Source organism: Mesoplodon mirus (assembly GCF_964341445.2).
Source record: "Mesoplodon mirus genome assembly, chromosome: 8".
Classification (NCBI taxonomy): domain Eukaryota; kingdom Metazoa; phylum Chordata; class Mammalia; order Artiodactyla; family Ziphiidae; genus Mesoplodon; species Mesoplodon mirus.
In genome coordinates, this window is record NC_138984.1 from 65286795 (window position 1) to 65305431 (window position 18637).

The 18637-nt window shown below is 35.6% G+C and overlaps 1 protein-coding gene across 7 annotated transcripts in view; it reads left to right on the plus strand.

Moving 5' to 3' along the window:
- Positions 1–18637, plus strand: part of MBD5 (methyl-CpG binding domain protein 5) — a 244949-nt gene that overhangs the window by 92241 nt on the left and 134071 nt on the right. For all 7 annotated transcript variants that reach the window (XM_082630254.1, XM_082630255.1, XM_082630256.1 and 4 more), the window contains exon 2: positions 5188–5309. The gene's annotated coding sequence lies outside the window, so the exon portion shown is untranslated. The remainder of the gene's footprint in view (positions 1–5187; positions 5310–18637) is intronic.

Here is an 18637-nt window from a genome sequence, read left to right on the forward strand (position 1 = left end):
TTAATTTCCCACTGCTCATGTTTAAGGTGATAAGAAAGGGGGATATCTAGATAATACATAATTGGGGCTTGATGACTGTGGATTCCATAGATCTGACCATGCTGTTTTGTTCAGGAACTCCCGGTGTCAATTTATTGAGAACTTTAATCCAGTTTTTAAGCCAGTTAGATTCTCTTTAATCCAGTTAGATTCTCCAAAGAAGAATCATTCAATCTCCTACCTAGAGGTTATAAGATGCGCTGCTAGCATTTTACAAACTAAGTAGAAGAGGACTTGGGATGTCATATTCAAAGTATAAAATTTCATTCAGTTCTGTTTTCAGTAGAGTACTCTGCTGACCAGAATTCTCCAAATTTCCCAGTTTGGGAACCTTCTGTTTTACCACTCCAAAGAATAAACATTGTCTTCTGCTAGGATGATAGAGGGAGGGGTACTTGTCCAGTTGCAGATGGTAGAGAGGGAATGCAAGAGACTAATTCTTAAACAGACTTCCAACCAGCCTTGCTCTTATTTCTACCTTTAACCTACTTCCATAAGCCTGGGTGCTACCAATTACTAAGTTTCTTGGAAACTGTAATGCAAATAAAATTTTTTTCCTGGCTTTATCTCCTACTAGTTTAAGATTTAGTTTGTTTGCATTTGCTAAGTCAGTTAGCTGTAGTCCTTCTGCCGTCTAGTTTCCAAATTTTGGTACTGTCATTCATCCCTCATTCTCTTTTTCTTTCTTGTTTCATGCTTTTTAGTGAAATATTTAATATTATACTGTATTTTAATGTGGCTTTGAAAGGGGATGGAATTAAATATATGTTCAATCTACCATCCTTAACCAGAAATCAACATTATTATCTACTGAGTAGTTTTTCTTTCTAACGTGTTAGATTTGAGAGAAATACCTTTTTTTTAAATATCTTTTTTCAAAAAGACAATTTATTTTAAGAAAATGGGAAATTACCATATCCAATCCCTATACTGAGTCTCAGAGTAAGATTTGAAGAGATTGCTGTTTATGTATCATATATTTTATATTGAATGCTTTTATTATGACACAGGCCTGCTTTCTTCACAGTGTGTGGGGATGTTTAGTACTCCATTGCCCTGGGAACAATAACTAAGAGCCATATATTACAGAGCTCAATATATTAGAGTCAGGACATGGACAAGATTATCAAAATTTCCAAATCAAAAACTGGGCAACATTGTTTAACCTTTAGAGGAAGTAATTGTTCTTTTCATTATCTTAATATATGTATACAGTGATTTTTGGTTATTAAAGACAGTGTCATGTGTACCTTTCAATGTTTCACTTAATACAGTATAACATAATTTTTGGTTGTCACACTATGTTTTATGAATAAAGATTCAGAGACTCAGAGAAGTTAAGTTACTTCCCCAGATTCTTACAGCTAGTGGGTGACAGAGGTAGAATTTGAACTGAGGATTCACTTACTTCAAAACCAATAGTCTTGGGCTTCCCTGGTGGCGCAGTGGTTGAGAGTCCGCCTGCCGATGCAGGGGACACGGGTTCGTGCCCCAGTCCGGGAGGATCCCACGTGCTGCGAAGCGGCTGGGCCCGTGAACCATGGCCGCTGAGCCTGCGCGTCCGGAGCCTGTGCTCCGTCCGCAATGGGAGAGGCCACAACAGTGAGAGGCCCGCATACCGCAAAAAAAAAAAAAAAAAAAACAATAGTCTTTGGAAGTGGGCGTGTATAATAAAATCTGGAATTATGGGACCACAGTAAAGTTCCCCGGAACTTGGGGGGGAAGTCACAGAAAGGTTGCCACTGTAACCAGCAGAAACTGACGCAACATTGTAAAGCAATTATACTCCAATAAAGATATAAAAAAAAAATTGTAACCAGAAAATCACACCATTTATTCTTTGTACATTTTCACACAACCATTTCATTGAATCCTTGTAACAGCCTTATGAGCTATGTAGGTTTAAATTTTATTAAGTGTGTAAAATACCATTTGCCTATGTGTGAAACAGAATTAACTCACAAACCTCTTCTCCTGGTCCCCCCACCCCATCACTTCCATAGATAAAGGAAAACTTAATCTTACCAACTGGTACTAACTTGGTCACTCCTGAGTTAAAATTGAGTCAATTTAGGCTTTAAGATTCTTCTTCTTATCCTCTCCTTCCCTTCTGCTCTTCCCCAAGTTCCTGGGGAGACTCATATCGTCCTGATATCAGCGGATAAGCATGGGCTTCCACATTCTTCTCTCTGCTTGCTGGTCTCTGCTGAGTTACTCAGGGCCCTTGGCATTTGGGCACCATGTGCCGTCATCCGCTGAGATGTGTTTCCTCTTGCTGGGCCTCTGGACTTCGTATACTTAGTCTACTGCTGCGGTTCTTGCTGTGGTCTCCAGTTGTGAGGACCAGGTACTCTTCACCCTGTTTCCTCAAACCCCAGTCTCTTTAATGTCTGCCAGATTAGTCTTAGCCACTTTTGCACCCCTCTCATGGCAAAGGCTTCAGTAACTTTTCAGATGTTCTGCCACAATGCACTGGCACTCTCTGAATCCAAAGATGTCTTCAGATAAATCCTCCCAGCTACCTTTCTCAGTCGTCATCTTCAGTACTCTACACTCAGATACCTCAATGCTCTTTTTGTCTGGTGGCCAGTATTTTTTTTCCTTTCCATGGGAAAACACCTGTTGTGTCCTCTTGCATTCTTATCTACTCTATAGTTTTTACAGTATAAGCTTTATGAAAATAATATATAATAATGCAGCTCTCTATGTACTGAAGTGATCAATTGACAAAACATATTACATAAAGAAAGCAAGGTATAAAACAGAGTATATAACCTGCTCCATTTCTGTAAATGCATGTATAGATATGGCAATGCATTAAACATTTCTGGAAGAATACATGAGCGGTAGCAGGGATTGCCTCTGGCGGTGGTGGGGGGGAGGAATAGATGTCTGGGGAACAAGACTGGATGGGAAATTTTTCACTGCCTTTTTATATCTCTCAAATTCTATATCATGCAAATAACCTATTCAAAAATAAATAAAAGATAATTATAAAACATTTATAATTTGGCTTCTTCAGTCCTGCCAAGCTCCAGATCATCTGATTCTCAGCCACAGACAGAAAGTAGCTCTTTTGGCAAAGCTATCTTTTTTTCCCTTCTCTGCTTCCTGATGTGCCACTCTTTCTTGTAGAACTTTATTGAAGGCTGCATGAAGCAGCAGCCTGCTTCAACATTCTGAATTTTTCCCCTTCATTAGAAGGGAAAACACTTCAATAGGAAGATGGCCTGAGTCCCAAATATATCAGACGGTGGTTTAGCCACTTTGCTAACTTGCCAGACTAAGATAGAGGGGTCTGCACTACCCTTCACCTGACCTCTTTGGCCAGGCCAAGACTGAATTTTAGGGTCTGTTACTTGCAAGAATTTTTATTATCTGCAGGCCTATCACACTGAATAGATGTTTAATTAATTATGATGCATATAAACGCATGAATGAATAATTTTTATTTACAGGAATAATCCACCTAATTTTAAATGTATTAACTAATAAGGATTTTAAAAGTCTGTATTTTAAATTTCCCAACTGTTCAGTAATTATAGCTGTCTTCTTTTCCCCTGATTTCAAGATCCAGTCAAGGATCATGCATTGTATTCAGTTGTCATATCCATTTAATCTCCTTTAAACTTAAAAAAAAGAAAAATTCCCAGCCTTTTTTGTGTCATGTTGTTGACATGTTTTAAAAGTCTGGGCAAATTGTTTGCAAGATGTCCCTTAATTTAGATTTTTCTGATTTTTTTTGATTATTAGATTGAGATTAAACATTCGTGGCAAGAATATTCCATTGGTGATGTTGTGCTTTCTCAAGGTATCATATCAAGTGTAAGAGGAGATTAGTAACACAGTAGAAAAGCACACTACTATGGTTTGATGGAAGGTCCAGTTTGAGTTTTTCAATTCTACTTGCTTTAACTTTACACTAAACAGGTAATTTCTAAGTGGTTTGTACTTAAATAGACCAGGTAGCAGGAAATAGTATTATATGCAGTCCATTTGCTATCATTTTGGAACAACAAAAAGTTGCCTTTTTAAATTTATCAGGTCTTGTGAGTCTGTAACAGTTTGGGGAGCTCTGATAAAATCAACTTTCTAATTTGCAAAACTGAGGGCCAGGTGGTAATAATATCCATTCATAGCACTGAAGTGAGAATTACTTGAGATGTTAACAGAAGTAAAATATCACTGAAAGTAATATGCTCTGTGAAGAGCCTGTATTAATATAATCAACCCCACTCAGGTATTTATCTTTAAAAACCACATATATGGCATACACTGTTGTTATTGTATCTGACACTGTTGTACTTTATGAATATTAATCTTTATAATAACCCTTCTACTTGGGTACTGTTATTATCCCTATTTACAGATGAGGAAACTAAGGCACAGAGAGGATAAGTAATGTTCCCAAGGTTATATAACAAATAAGTGGTAATGGGGGACTTCCCTGGTGGTCCAGTGGTTAAGACTCCACGCTTCCAATGCAGAGGGCATGGATTCAATCCCTGGTCGGGGAACTAGATCCTGCATGCATGCTGCAACTAAGAAACCCACATAGCACAACAAAGGTCCCTCATGCCGCAACTAACCCGATACAGTCAAAAGTAAATAAATAAAATGGTTAAAATGGTAAATTAAAAAAAAATAGGACTTCTCTGGTGACACAGAGGTTAAGAATCCACCTGCCAATTCAGGGGACATGGCTTGGATCCCTGGTCCATGAAGATCCCACATGCCGCGGAGCAACTAAGCCCATCCTCCACAACTACTGAGCCTGCACTCTAGAGCTCGCGAACCACAACTACTGAGCCCGCTTGCCACAGCTACTGAAGCCTGCACGCCTAGAGCCCATGCTCTGCAACAAGAGAAGCCACCACAATGAGAAGCCCACATACCGCAATGAAGAGTAGCCCCCGCACACCGCAACTAGAGAAAGCTTGCACACAGCAACAAAGACCCAATGCAGCCAAAAATAAATAAATAAATAAATTTATTTTTTTTTAAGTGGTAATATTTCCAACTGTTTTTCTGTGAGACCCCACTTGAAAACAGGCAGCAGCCTATATAGCTCCAGTGTATACGTAAGGATACTTTTCATTCAGCCTGTCCTTTAAATAAATATGTGTGTCTATGTTATTTCTGTTACAGAGAGAAGAGGTACTCCTTTATAGGGACTCGTAAAGGCATAGAGCATCTAGAGATTTACTGCCTCCATTACGCTGCTGGGTCTCACAGCACATGTTATGTTTTTATCAGTTTCTCTCCAGAAGGTAGGAGTTGTTTTCTCTCCATGAATTCTTCATATAATTATAGTTTTCTTGTCTGTGAACTTAATATTTATTGAATATGAAAAACATCTGACATCTATACATTAAAATGCCAATTGGGAGATTGGGATTTACATATATACACTAATATGTATAAAATGGATAACTAATAAGAACCTGCTGTATAAAATAATAAATAAAATTCAAAAAATAAATAAATAAAAATAAATAAAATGCCAGACTTCTCGAAATAGTTAAGACATACAATTCTATTATAAAATTAATACATGTTCATTGTAAAAAAAAGAAAAGACAATATGGAAAAGTATAGTAATCTTACCACCTTGAGATAAGTACTTTTTATATGTTGTCATATGTCTTTCTGAATTTATTGATATATGTCTATACGATGCATAATAATACATATATAATTATGCATTATATTATTATATACATATGTACATATATTATGACTAGAAATGATAGAATATAAATGCTCCTTGGCTAGAATGCTTCTTATTTAATTTTTTTAAATTTAATTTAATTTTATATTGGAGTGTAGTTGATTTATAATGTTGTGTTCATTTCAGGTGTACAGCAAAGTGATTCAGTTATACATATACCTATATCCATTCTTTTTCAGATTCTTTTCCCATATAGGTTATCACAGAATATTGAGTAGACTTCCTTGTGCTATACAGTAGATCCTTGTTGATTGTCTATTTTATTTATAGTACTGTGTATATATCAATCCCAATCTCCCAATTAATCCCTCCCTGCCACTTTCCCCCTTGGTAACCATAAGTTTATTTTCTACATCTGTAACTGTTTCTATTTTGTAAATAAGTTCATTTGTATCATTTTTTCAGATACCATATATAAGTGATATTATACGATACTTGTCCTTCTCTGGCTGACTTACTTCACTCAGTACGACAATCTCTGGGTCCATCCATGTTGCTGCAAATGGCATTATTTTGTTCTTTTTTATGGCTGAGTAATATTCCATTGTATATATGTACCACATCTTCTTTATTCATTCCTCTGTCGATGGACATTTAGGCTGCTTCCATGTCTTGGCTATTGTAAATAGAGCGGCAGTGAACACTGGGGTGCATGTATCTTTTCGAATTATGGTTTTGTCCAGATATATGCCCAGGAGTGGGATTGCTGGATTGTATGGTACTTCTATTTTTAGTTTTTTAAGGAACCTCCATACTGTTCTCCATAGTGGCTGTAGCAATTTACATTCCCACCAACAGTGTAGGAGGGTTCCCTTTTCTCCACACCCTCTCCAGCATTTATTGTTTGTAGACTTTTTGATGATGGCCATTCTGACTGGTGTGAGGTGATAACTCATTGTAATTTTGATTTGCTTTTCTCTAATAATTAGTGATGTTGAGCATCTTTTCATGTGTTTGTTGGCCATCTGTATGCCTTCTTTGGATAAATGTCTATTTAGGTCTTCTGCTCATTTTTTGATTGGGTTGTTTGTTTTTTTTGTTATTGAGCTGCATGAACTGTTTATATATATTGGAGATGAATCCCTCCCTGGTCACTTCATTTGCAAATATTTTTTTCCCATTCTGTGGGTTGTCTTTTCATTTTGTTTATGGTTTCCTTTGCTGTGCAAAAGCTTTTAAGTTTCATTAGGTCCCATTTGTTTATTTTTGTTTTTGTTTTCATTCCTCTAGGAGGTGGGTCAGAAAAGATCTTTCTGCAATTTATGTCAGAGAATGTTCTGCCTATGTTTTCCTCTAAGAGTTTTATACTTTGCCACCTTACATTTAGGTCTTTAATCCATTTTGAGTTTATTTTGTGTACGATGTTAGGGAGCATTCTAATTTTATTCTTTTACATGTAACTGTCCAGTTTTCCCCACACTACTTATTGAAGAGACCATCTTTTCTCCATTGTATATTCTTGCCTCCTTTGTCATAGATTAGTTGAGATAGGTGTGTGGGTTTATCTCTGGACTTTCTATCCTGTTTTATTGATCTATATTTCTGTTTTTGTGCCATTACCATATGGTTTTGATTACTGTAGCTTTGTAGAATAGTCTGACGTCAGGGAGCCTGATTCCTCCAGCTCCGTTTTTCTTTCTCAGGATGCTTTGGCTGTTCAGGGTCTTTTGTGTTGTAAAATTGTAAAAAAAAATTTTCTAGTTCCGTGAAAAATGCCATTGTTAGTTTAATAGGGATTCCATTGAATCTGTAGATTGCCTTGGGTAGTATAGTCATTTTGATAATATTAATTCTTCCAATCCAAGAACATGGCATATCTCTCCATTTGTTTGTGTCATCTTTGATTTCTTTCATCAGTATCTTATAGTTTTCAGAGTACAGGTCTTTTGCCTCCTTAAGTAGATTTATTCCTAGGTATTTTATTCTTTTTGATGTGATGGTAAATGGGATTGTTTCCTTAATTTCTCTTTCTGAACTTTCGTTGTTAGTGTGTAGGAATGCAAGAGATTTCTGTGTATTAATTATATATCCTGCAACTTTACCAAACTCATTGATGATCTCTAGTAGTTTTCTGGTAGCATCTTTAGGATTTTCTATGTATAGTGTCATGTCATCTGCAAACAGTTTCAGTTTTACTTCTTCTTTTACAATTTGGATTCCTTTTATTTCTTTTTCTTCTCTGATTGCTGTGGCTAGGACTTACAAAACTATGTTGAACAAAAGTGGCTAGAGTGGACATCCTTGTCTTGTTCCTGATCTTTGAGAAAATGCTTTCAGTTTTTCACCATTGAGAATAATGTTTGCTGTGGGTGTGTTGTATATGACCTTTATTATGTTGAGGTATGTTACCTCCATGTCCACTGTCTGGAGAGTTTTTATCATAAATAGGTGTTGAGTTTTGTGAAAAGCTTTTTCTGCATCTATTGAGATGATCATATGTTTTATTTTCTTCAGTTTGTTAATGTGGTGTATAAATTGATTGATTTGTGTATGTTGAAGAATCCTTGCGTCCCTGGGATATATTCCACTTGATCATGGTGTGTGATCTTTTTAATGTGTTGTTGGATTCGGTTTGCTAGTCTTTTGTTGAGAATTTTTGCATCTATGTTCATCAGTGATATTGGCCTATAGTTTTCTTTCTTTGTGACATCTTTCTCTGGTTTTGGTATCAGGATGATGGTGGCCTCGTAGAATGAGTTTGGGAGTGTTCCTCCCTCTGCTATATTTTGGAAGAGTTTGAGAAGGATAAATGTTAGCTCTTCTCTAAATGTTTGATAGAATTCGCCTGTGAAGGCATCTGGTCCTGGGCTTTTGTTTATTGGAAGAGTTTTAATCACAGTCTCAATTTCAGTGCTTGTGATTGGTCTGTTTATATTTTCTATTTCTTCCTGGTTCAGTCTCGGAAGGTTGTGCTTTTCCAAGAATTTGTCCATTTCTTCCAGGTTGTCCATTTTATTGGTATATAGTTGCTGGTAGTAATCTCTCATGATCCTTTGTATTTCTGCAGTGTCAGTTGTTACTTCTCCTTTTTCATTTCTAATTTTATTGATTTGAGTCTTCTCCCTTTTTTTCTTGATGAGTCTGGCTAATGGTTTATCAATTTTGTTTATCTTCTCAAAGAACCAGCTTTTAGTTTTATTGATGTTTGCTATTGTTTTCTTCATTTCTTTTTCATTTATTTCTGATCTGATCTTTATGATTTCTTTACTTCTGCTATCTTTGAGGTTTTTTTATTCTTTCTCTAATTGCTTTAGGTGTAGGTTAGGTTGTTTATTTGAGATGTTTCTTGTTTCCTGAGGTAAGATTGTACTGTTATAAACCTCCCTTTTAGAACTGCTTTTGCTGCGTCCCATAGGTTTTGGATCATTGTGTCTTCATTGTTGTTTGCCTCTAGGTATTTTTTTATTTCTTCTTTAATTTCTTCAGTGATCCATTGGTTGTTTAGTAACATTGTTTAGCCTCCATGTGTTTGTGTTTTTTACAGTTTTTTTCATATAATTGATTTCTAATCTCATTGCATTGTGGTCAGAAAAGATGCTTGATATGATTTCAGTTTTCTTAAATTTACCAAGCCTTGATTTGTGGACCAGGATGTGAACTCTCCTGGAGAATATTCCATGCGCACTTGAGAAGAAAGTGTATTCTGCTGCTTTTGAATGGAATGTCCTATAAATATCAATTAAGTCTCTCTCGTCTAATGTGTCATTTAAGGCTTGTGTTTCCTTATTGGTCTTCTGTGTTGATGATCTGTCCATTGGGGTAATTGGGGTGTTAAAGACCCCCACTATTATTGTGTTACTGTCAGTTTCTCGTTTTATGGCTGTTAGCATTTGCCTTATATATTGAGATGCTCCTATGTTGGGTGCATATATATTTACAATTGTTATGTCTTCTTCTTGGATTGGTCCCTTCATCATTATGTAGTGTCCTTCCTTGTGTCTTGTAACAGTCTTTATTTTAAAGTTTATTTTGTCTAATTAAAAAGCTGCTACTCCAACTTTCTTTTGGTTTCTATTTGTATGGAATTCCTTTTTCTATCCCCTCATTTTCAGTCTGTATGTGTCCCTAAAGCTGAAGTGGTTCTCTTTTAGACAGCATATACATGGGTCTTGTTTTTGTATCCATTCAGCCAGCCTTTTTCTTTTGGTTGGAGCATTTAATCCATTTACATTTAAGATAATTATTGATATGATTGTTCCTATTGACATTTTCTTAATTGTTTTGGATTTGTTTTTGTAGGTCTTTCTTCTTCCCTTTCTCTTTTGTTCTCTTATCTTGTGATTTGATAACTATCTTTGGTGTTGTGTTTGGGTTGCTTTTTCTTTTTGTGTGTGTATGTATTGTAATTTTTTGGTTTGCTGTTCCCATGAGGTTTTGATATAGCAGTCTATATGTATACAAGGTTGTTTTGTATTGCTGGTCTCTTTCCCACCTAGGGAAGTTCCTTTAACATTTGTTGTAAAGCTGGTTGTTTTTGTTTTATGTACTTACTTTTTGCCGTATAAAGTTAGCATTTTTATGAGGTTAAATCTATCATCTTCCTCATGGGTTCTGGTTTTGGTGTCTGCTAGTACATTGGCTTTTTTTTTTTTTTTTTTGGAACTGTGTATATTATGGACGGTTTTAAACACAAAGTATTTGGCAGAATAGTATAATGAACCCCCATGTACCTCAGTCTGGCTTCAGTAATTAAGAACTCACAGCTAATCTTGTTTCACTTATATCGTCTGTATTATTTTGAAGCAAATTCAGATATTAAATCATTAAATACTTCAGTATGCACACTGACTTTAAAGGTATTTTTAACTAACCTGTATTTTACATCTGCCATAGTTTTTCTTGCTGGAATCACTGACTTTCACTACAAGATACTTATAATGTTAAACCAAACGTCAGCATTAGTTAAGTTTATTGTTACATAATTTAGGATTTTAAAATAGCCTCTATGAGAATTTAATTATACTAAATACTTATGTTACTCCTCTCTCATTGATTAAATATACATATCTGTATGATATCTGTATAACTTTTTTGTTACTAAAGTTATATCTTAATAAAAAAATTCAGCTTCCTTTTTTACTAAAGTTATGCCTTATTAGAATCTATAACGCTTCTTATACCATGATATAAATTTTATTTTCCTGTCCTCAGAAGGCACTATCCTAAATTGTGAATTATGTTACTATATTAAAAAGACTTTCTAAGCCTTTTGAGTAAAACTTTGTATACACCTCTCCAGAAACATAACAGGGTTTGTTTTTTTAAAATCCTTGGATTAGATAGAATTTCATTTGTTATATGTGGTTAATATCTGATTAGTTTTTGAGCTATCAGTTCAGAAGAAAGCAATATCATCTTAGCGTCTTCTTCGGGGTTTGATACTGAATGTAAAAGTTCATCATAAGAAGTTAAGAAAGTATCTCATGATTACTAATGCCAGAAAGAGTACAGAATATCATTAGACATGATTCTTATTCAAAGAAGAAGGCTAAAAAAACCCAGAGTTAGTCTCAACTGGAAATAAGATTGTCAATACATATCAAACACAGAGAAGGAAAATAAATCTGAACCTTCATCATAGCTAAGTAATATCATGTAAGTTTTTATAGTTAAGAGAGTACTTTGGGTTAATATTGCCAGATTATTTCATTTTATAAATGAGAAAATAGAAGAGCAGAGAGCTTAACTGAAGCTTATCCAAAGTCACAAGAATTGTTTTTTTATCCAGTTTTCTCAGAAGCTATTTAAGAAGTATTATAAATAAAAGGTTCTAAAAAGTTATCATTATTAGCAACAATAACAATTATTCAGTGCTTACTGTATAGCAATCAATCTACTAAATACTTTGAATTATTTGTCTCATTTAATCCTTACAGTGTGCTTTGAGGTAAAATCTTTTATTACCCCCTTTTATAGAGGTAAGGAATCTGACTCTAACCCAGGCAGCCCGAGACACATAGCCCTCACTCTTAATTGCTGTTATTCAGAGAAGAGACTCTTAAATGTTATAATCAGTAAGAAATTGTATTTCTCTATCAACTAAAGTAGACATAGTTACTGGAAGAACAGAGAGAGGATTCCAGCAGTCAATCCTAGAGATAAAGCAGGAATGGAAAGTTTTGGCAAGATAGATGGCAAGAAATAACATCCTAAGGAAAAAAAATGTGAAAGGTCTAATTAAAGAAATTTGTGGCATGATTTGACTCTAGATTATTCCCTAATTTTCAGGGAATACTGCATCCCTTAATTCATTTTTGCATTTATAAAAGTTATTTTGGTTTTCAAATAAAAAGATGGCTTATCTTTTTCATAAATTAATGAAGAAAGCAACACTCAAAACATGTTGACTGTTGCTCTAGGTTTTAATGTTTGCTGCAGTTCATGTCTAAAGGTGCACATGAATTAAACAAAAAAATGAAATCATGAAAGAAGAATTTTTTTTAATGAATTTTCAAGTTTAGTTCTAAGTAGCAATCACAGTTTTAACTTGAGGCTTTTCTGGGTGATTGTGAGTAATGATTAGGTGGGATTACACACCCCAGGCAAAGCCCGAGGACATTAATCCTCCTAGACAGTCATTTATCCTCGAAATAAATGGTCCTTAGTTTGTGGAGTATTGTTTGAATTACCAGAAGGAATCAAGACTTGAGTCTGTCATTTTATCCCAAGGGTCATCTCAGGAGTCTGAAGCTTAAATATTAAGATAACTGTTTACCAAAATGAAAACCGTTGGCCGGCTTTTCATTTACTGTTGCTTTATTTTATTTTTACTGCTTTGGGGGTATGTATTTTTATTTACCCTCAGATGGAATTATGTATAAAAAATTGTAACCCCAAGAAAGTAATATCACTATTGAAAATTGTGTTCAACTGTGTAGAGCATCTATTCAGGGGAAATGGGTAAGATTTTTTTTAAAAAGATAATAAATTCCACCTCTCATTTTTATTAGATTTTCATGGAAATTTATGTTTGAGAGAATTCTGATTTACTACTCTTTTCTAAAAACATTCTTCTAGCCCGATCTTATCATGTAAAATTATGAACTGGTTAGTGTGGCTATCTTGAAAGCCCTGAAGTTTTGAATTCGTGGATAATTATGTATTTTCAATTACCAAAATCTCCATTTCCTTCCATCCTTATAGCTCTTTGCTCTAACTCTTCTCTAAAAACTTTGTGACTTAAGTTCTTAAAATGACTCCACCCTCTTTTAAAACATATTTACATAATAGATAGTAAGAGGGAGGAAATTAACAAACTAAAACATTTACTTAACTCACACAATGTATGAATAATAATAATGATAATACTAATAAAAAGGGTAGTGTTCTTTTAATCATCTAATAAAAGGGTAACGAGGCTTTATATAGGGTTTACTATATGCCAGTCACTATTCTAATTCACATTCTAACTCAAAACTCCATTATCATCCCCAATTTTAAATGAGGAAACTGAGTCAATAAGAGCTTAAATAGTAAGTAGTAAATTTGGGATCAGAAACCTGAACCAGGGCTTGAGGGAGCCACGGTAGAAAATTCTCAGTTCTACATGGTCTCACATCAATACATATAAGGCTTTGTACTGGGAACATAGTGGTAAATGAGGTAGGCACAGTTCCTGATTTCATTAAACAGAAAATTACACAATTTATTTCATTTCCACATTATAAGGTAATGCAAGAACATATGTAGGGACCTCATATAGTCTGGGAAAATCAGGCAAAGGATCTCTGAAGAAGGGGCATTTTAGCTGAGATCTGAGGGATGAGTATGATCCACAAGGTCAGGTGGAAATGGGGAGTAGGATAGGCAGGGGCCACAGTGTGACTTTTATGGGCCCTAGACACTTTTGCCTTCATGGGCCCCTTCCTCCATAAGAATATTAAAAATTGTATTTTGTGATTATACTGGTATGAAGACAAATATGTTAGTATTATATACTAAAACATTTTCTTTCAACGAAAAGTGTTTTTTTTTTTCCGTATTTTAATAGAAAGTAAAACATTTTCATGGACTCCTAAAAGTATTTTGGGCCCTAGGCACTTGTGCCCGCTGTGCCTAATGGATAAGTCAGCCTGAAGGTAAATATTGGGCCAAACATTTCAGATGGGAGGAACAGCATAGGGACTTGCTTGCTCAGGAAACTGAAAGGGGGCCAGTGTAGTCAGAGCAGAGAGTGCAGGGGAGGGAGGCATGAAGTGAGGCTTGTGAGTCAGTCAGGGCCCTGTAGGCAGTGTTATTTATCCTAAGAGCTTCCAAAGGGTGTGTGTGTGTGTGTGTGTGTGTGTGTGTGTGTGTGTGTGTGTGTGTAGGTAGGTGGGTGTGCTTAAGTCAAATTAATATATGCACATGGTTAAAATCAATAGTTCTTTGGTTCCCCTTTTCCCACTGATGCCTCACTTCTCTTTCCACTTTTCCTTCTGATATTTATCTTCATTTATCCAGGTAAAAGTAATTTGCTTCCACCTCAAATTTTTTAATTTATCACTTTCAGGCATCATATAGTAACGCGCACACACATACACACACACGCAAATAAAGGAGGCATTATAAATTCACTCACTTAACCCTACCCCACCTCTACCTTTTCTCTATCATTCTTCATTTGGTTTTACCTCTATTTTTGGTTTCTCTGTTGTAACTGTGGATACAACAGTATACCTTTATAATACCTTTATTTCTTATCCCATTAACTATAGGTGCTGCTTTGGGATCGTCCCCTCTAGCAGATGAGGACAAGTGTGTCCACATTCTCCGTGGTTCTGTTCTCAGTTCTTTCATCTTTGTATTTCTAAAATTGATGCCATTTACATCTACTTTATAACCATAATTAAGCATTTATATATTATTGTGTGAAAAGTGCCTTTGCATTTTCTGTTCCCACCACCTGGAACATCCATTCACCCACAGGACCACATTGACTGTTCCTGCCCTTCCTTAAGTTCTTGACCCAAGTGGCAGCTGCTCAGTAGGGCTGTTCCTGACCATCTTATCAGAAATAGCAACTCCCCTACCTAGGATTCTTGCTTTACTGTCTGTTGTATTTTTTGCTGTAGCACTTATTGTTAATACAAATCATATATTGTATTTCACTTAATTTTTAAAATTATTGTCACTCTCCCCATCCTTGACTACAGCTTCAAGGAGACAAGGATTATCTACTTTAATTTCTTTGATTTTTTTGGTTTACTATTTTCCCCCTCACTTTTATAATCTCAGTGGCTAAAATAGTGCCAGATACAGTATCATTTGAATTAATGATTAATTATAGTCCCAAGTAGTCTTTTTTGGTTATATTCCCTTACTTAGGCCATTTTTCAGTTTTCTTAAAATTTCTAATTGCCTATTTTTGTTTTTCTTGCATTGTTTTTCTTTGTCATATTCCCAATTCTTTCCGACTCTTCATTATGTGAAACATTCTGGGCATCTCTTTTTGCTTTTGTTGTTTTCCCTGGGAACTGCTCTTCTAGATCCTTACATCCTTTGGCCACACAACTGTCATCCTAAGGCTTCCCTTTCCTCCTCAACCCACATTTTTTCTCTTTTTCGTTGTACATCCTCCTTTAATGAAGCATATCCCTTAGCAACTTTCTAAGAAAGAATATATGGATGATAAATTTTTTGAACTTTCACATGTTTGAATGTTCTTTATTTTATTCTCACTAGGAGTGTATCCAGGTTCTAACATCAGAAGGTGCAAGCGTGGGAGCAGGGTCTGACTGGGGGAAAGGGGAGAAGTGGGGTTTGTGCATCAGTATTGGAGAGGGAGAAAAAGCATTAAAAGGTGCCACGTTCGACTACTTGCTCTACATGAGACACAGTCTAAAAACTGACATTTTGTACCACTTCTACAACTGACTGTTTTTATAATAGTCTTTTGTTTTTGTTTTTGTTTTTGTTTTTTTTTGCCATACACGGGCCTCTCACTGTTGTGGCCTCTCCCATTACGGAGCGCAGGCTCCGGATGCACAGGCTCAGCGGCCATGGCTCACGGGCCTAGCCGCTCCACGTCATGTGGGATGTGGGATCTTCCCGGACCGGGGCACGAACCCGCATCCCCTGCATCGGCAGGCGGACTTTCAACCACTGCGCCACCAGGGAAGCCCTATAATAGTCTTAACAATCATTGTGTTAAAAATTGTAGAAAGAGTACTGCCTTTGAAGAATGTGCTGAGGATAAGCAGTTGCTGCCTATCTAACTGCTTGCCATCTGAATTGTAGGTTGTCTGGGATTCTAGGGTACAAATCATTTTCCCACTGAACTTGGATGGTGATGCTCCACAATCTTTTAAAATTTATTTGCACCAGCCTGAGTTGGTCCTTTGTAGCTCATCTATTCTTTCCTTCTGGTAACTTTTGGGGTCCATTCTTGTTTTTCTTGGTGTTTTCAGTTCCCAATGATGTGCGTGTTATAGGCTTTTTTCTGTTCATGTTGTATTCAGTGAGCACTTTCATCTGAGGAGTTTAATCCCTAGAAAGTCATCTTGTACTATTTCTTTAGTAGTGTCCTTCCTTTTTTTCTTTTTTTTCTTCTTGTTCTTTCCTTCTGTAACTGTTGCTATTCTATGAAGGACCACATGAGCTGAACATCTAATGTCTCTTCTTTATAATAATATTTTCTATTTCGTTTTAAATCTATTTCCAGGCAATGCTCTCAATTCCTAAAACCAAACCCAAAAAAGAGATTCATAGGAGGGTTGAAATATAAAATTAAGTTTTCATTTTCCAAGAGTCTTTCATATTCTCTGGGAGTTTTGTTTGTTTGTCTTTGTTTGTTAAAGATGAAGAGGGTAGTGATTAAGAGCACAGATTTTGGACCCAGACTGAGCTTGAATCCCTATCTCCCACTTAGTAACTCTGTGACCTTGAGCAATTTTAAATTCTCTGTCTCTGTCCTAATCTGAAATGGGGATAATAATAGTCTACTTATCTCAGAGTTCTGAGGATTAAATGAGTTTGTAAACATAAAACGTTAAGAATAAAATCTGGAATGCAGTAAGCCTTATATGTATTTGCTATTGTCATTACTGTTATAATCATCACTAATACTATTTTGTGTATGATGTCTGCTCACTGTCCCTGAGGATGCTAGCTAGAGTTCTTTTTAAAATTCATCTTTTTTTCCCTAAGTTACCCATTTCCTCCAATTCAGCTTCATTTTTCTGTTTGCTTTTTTTTTTTCCTCTTTTTTATGCAGGAAGCTTTCTTTAAATAATCTGGTAATTCTTGGATACAGGTTCATATATAACAGTGAGGAAATAAACAGCTGATTGGGAGTTTTGCATACAAAGGCAGCTTTTCCTGATTTCAGGTGTTTAGGGTGGCTAGGACAGGACCCATTCATTACAATCAAGAGTCCCTAAATGCCAGAGATAAAAACTATTCATAGGATTGATTTTCCCCAAGAGGAGCCCTTTGATTATTTCTTTAGGAATGCCTTGCTTCAGTGGATGTGGGTGCCAGCTGTTCCTTATACAAACCTTAAATTAACCCCGCCGTTTTCAGCCCAACCTCTCACTGCTGCTCTCATTGCTGCCCTCTCACTGGGCATCTGCGAGCCTTTGGACCTCTCTGTAGTTCCGCAGATTGATGGATCCGATCTTAGCTTTTGCCACTCCATGTCTACTTTAGGCTGAGGTTTCCTGTGCTCCATCGCAGCATTTTTCTCTCTGTATTTTCCTGTTCACATTAATTTTTTGAAATCTCTCATCTGTTGATGGTCTGCCCCCCATACATTGTGGTGTCACTTATTTTTTATTCCTTTACTATCATTTTAGTAGGTCTTAAAAGAAGTAAAAACAAGTATGGTCTACCTCCCGTCTTTAACTAGAAGTCATTGAATATTTGTAAGTAGAAAAATGACCAGATCAAATGTCATTTGAAGTATAGCAGCATAAACTAACTGACTAGGTTTTCCTGGATATAATTATGTGATGCTTATAGCACCTAGCACGTGATATAGATAATAAAACTAGTTATTAAAATAATGACATAAATATATGTTCTTAGACATAAATAGATCAATATTTAATGAAATAAATATTAAGCAAAATATATTTATTATCATATTACATAAAATATTAATATGTTATATAATATATTATCCCCCAGGCTAAAACAGAAGTAACTTTCTTCAGAAATCATCTAATCTCTACCTACTCTAGCAGTGCTTTCCATCTATTGCTGAATACCAACCTATCTCTTTTATTATTGAATATAAACATGATTTTGCATAGAATAGCAGTAAATTGGTCTTAAACCAGCCTTTGACTTCTAAAAGCTTGTAATCCTTTTTTTGCAGTAAGATGACAGCTATGAGGATCAAAATACTATCTCATAGGGTGGCAATGATGGTTAAATGAGATAAAATATATAATTTCATTTTCTCCTTCTTCATACTGTGGACCCATTTTTAAACCACCTCTAGAATATTTCCATAACTAGAGTAAATTTGCTAATCCAAATCCCCTAACCTGTATCTATATGAAAATTTTGGTACTTTAAAGAGGATTGTTGCCAGCTCATGGAATGTTACATCTAAAAAGTGCTTTTCCTGCTTCCTTGTTGTCTTAAGCAGCTCCTTTGGGTACTTGATTAAAAGATACTTGTAAGCTTTAGTGCTGTTAAAGAAATATACATTGATTATAGCCAAGTCTTTATACTATGAATCATTTCTTTATCAAAGTTCTATCTTTATAAATTCTAGTCACTTAAATGCAGTTTTTTAGTACTTCCCATCTAATTTGTTGCGCTGTCATGTGTGATTTCTCTTTAATGTTATTGAATAGATTAAGAAAAGTGCACTTAGACAAGTTGCTTTCATTTGACTCTCCCTTAAAAAGAAATATACATACATAAAAATTATAAGTG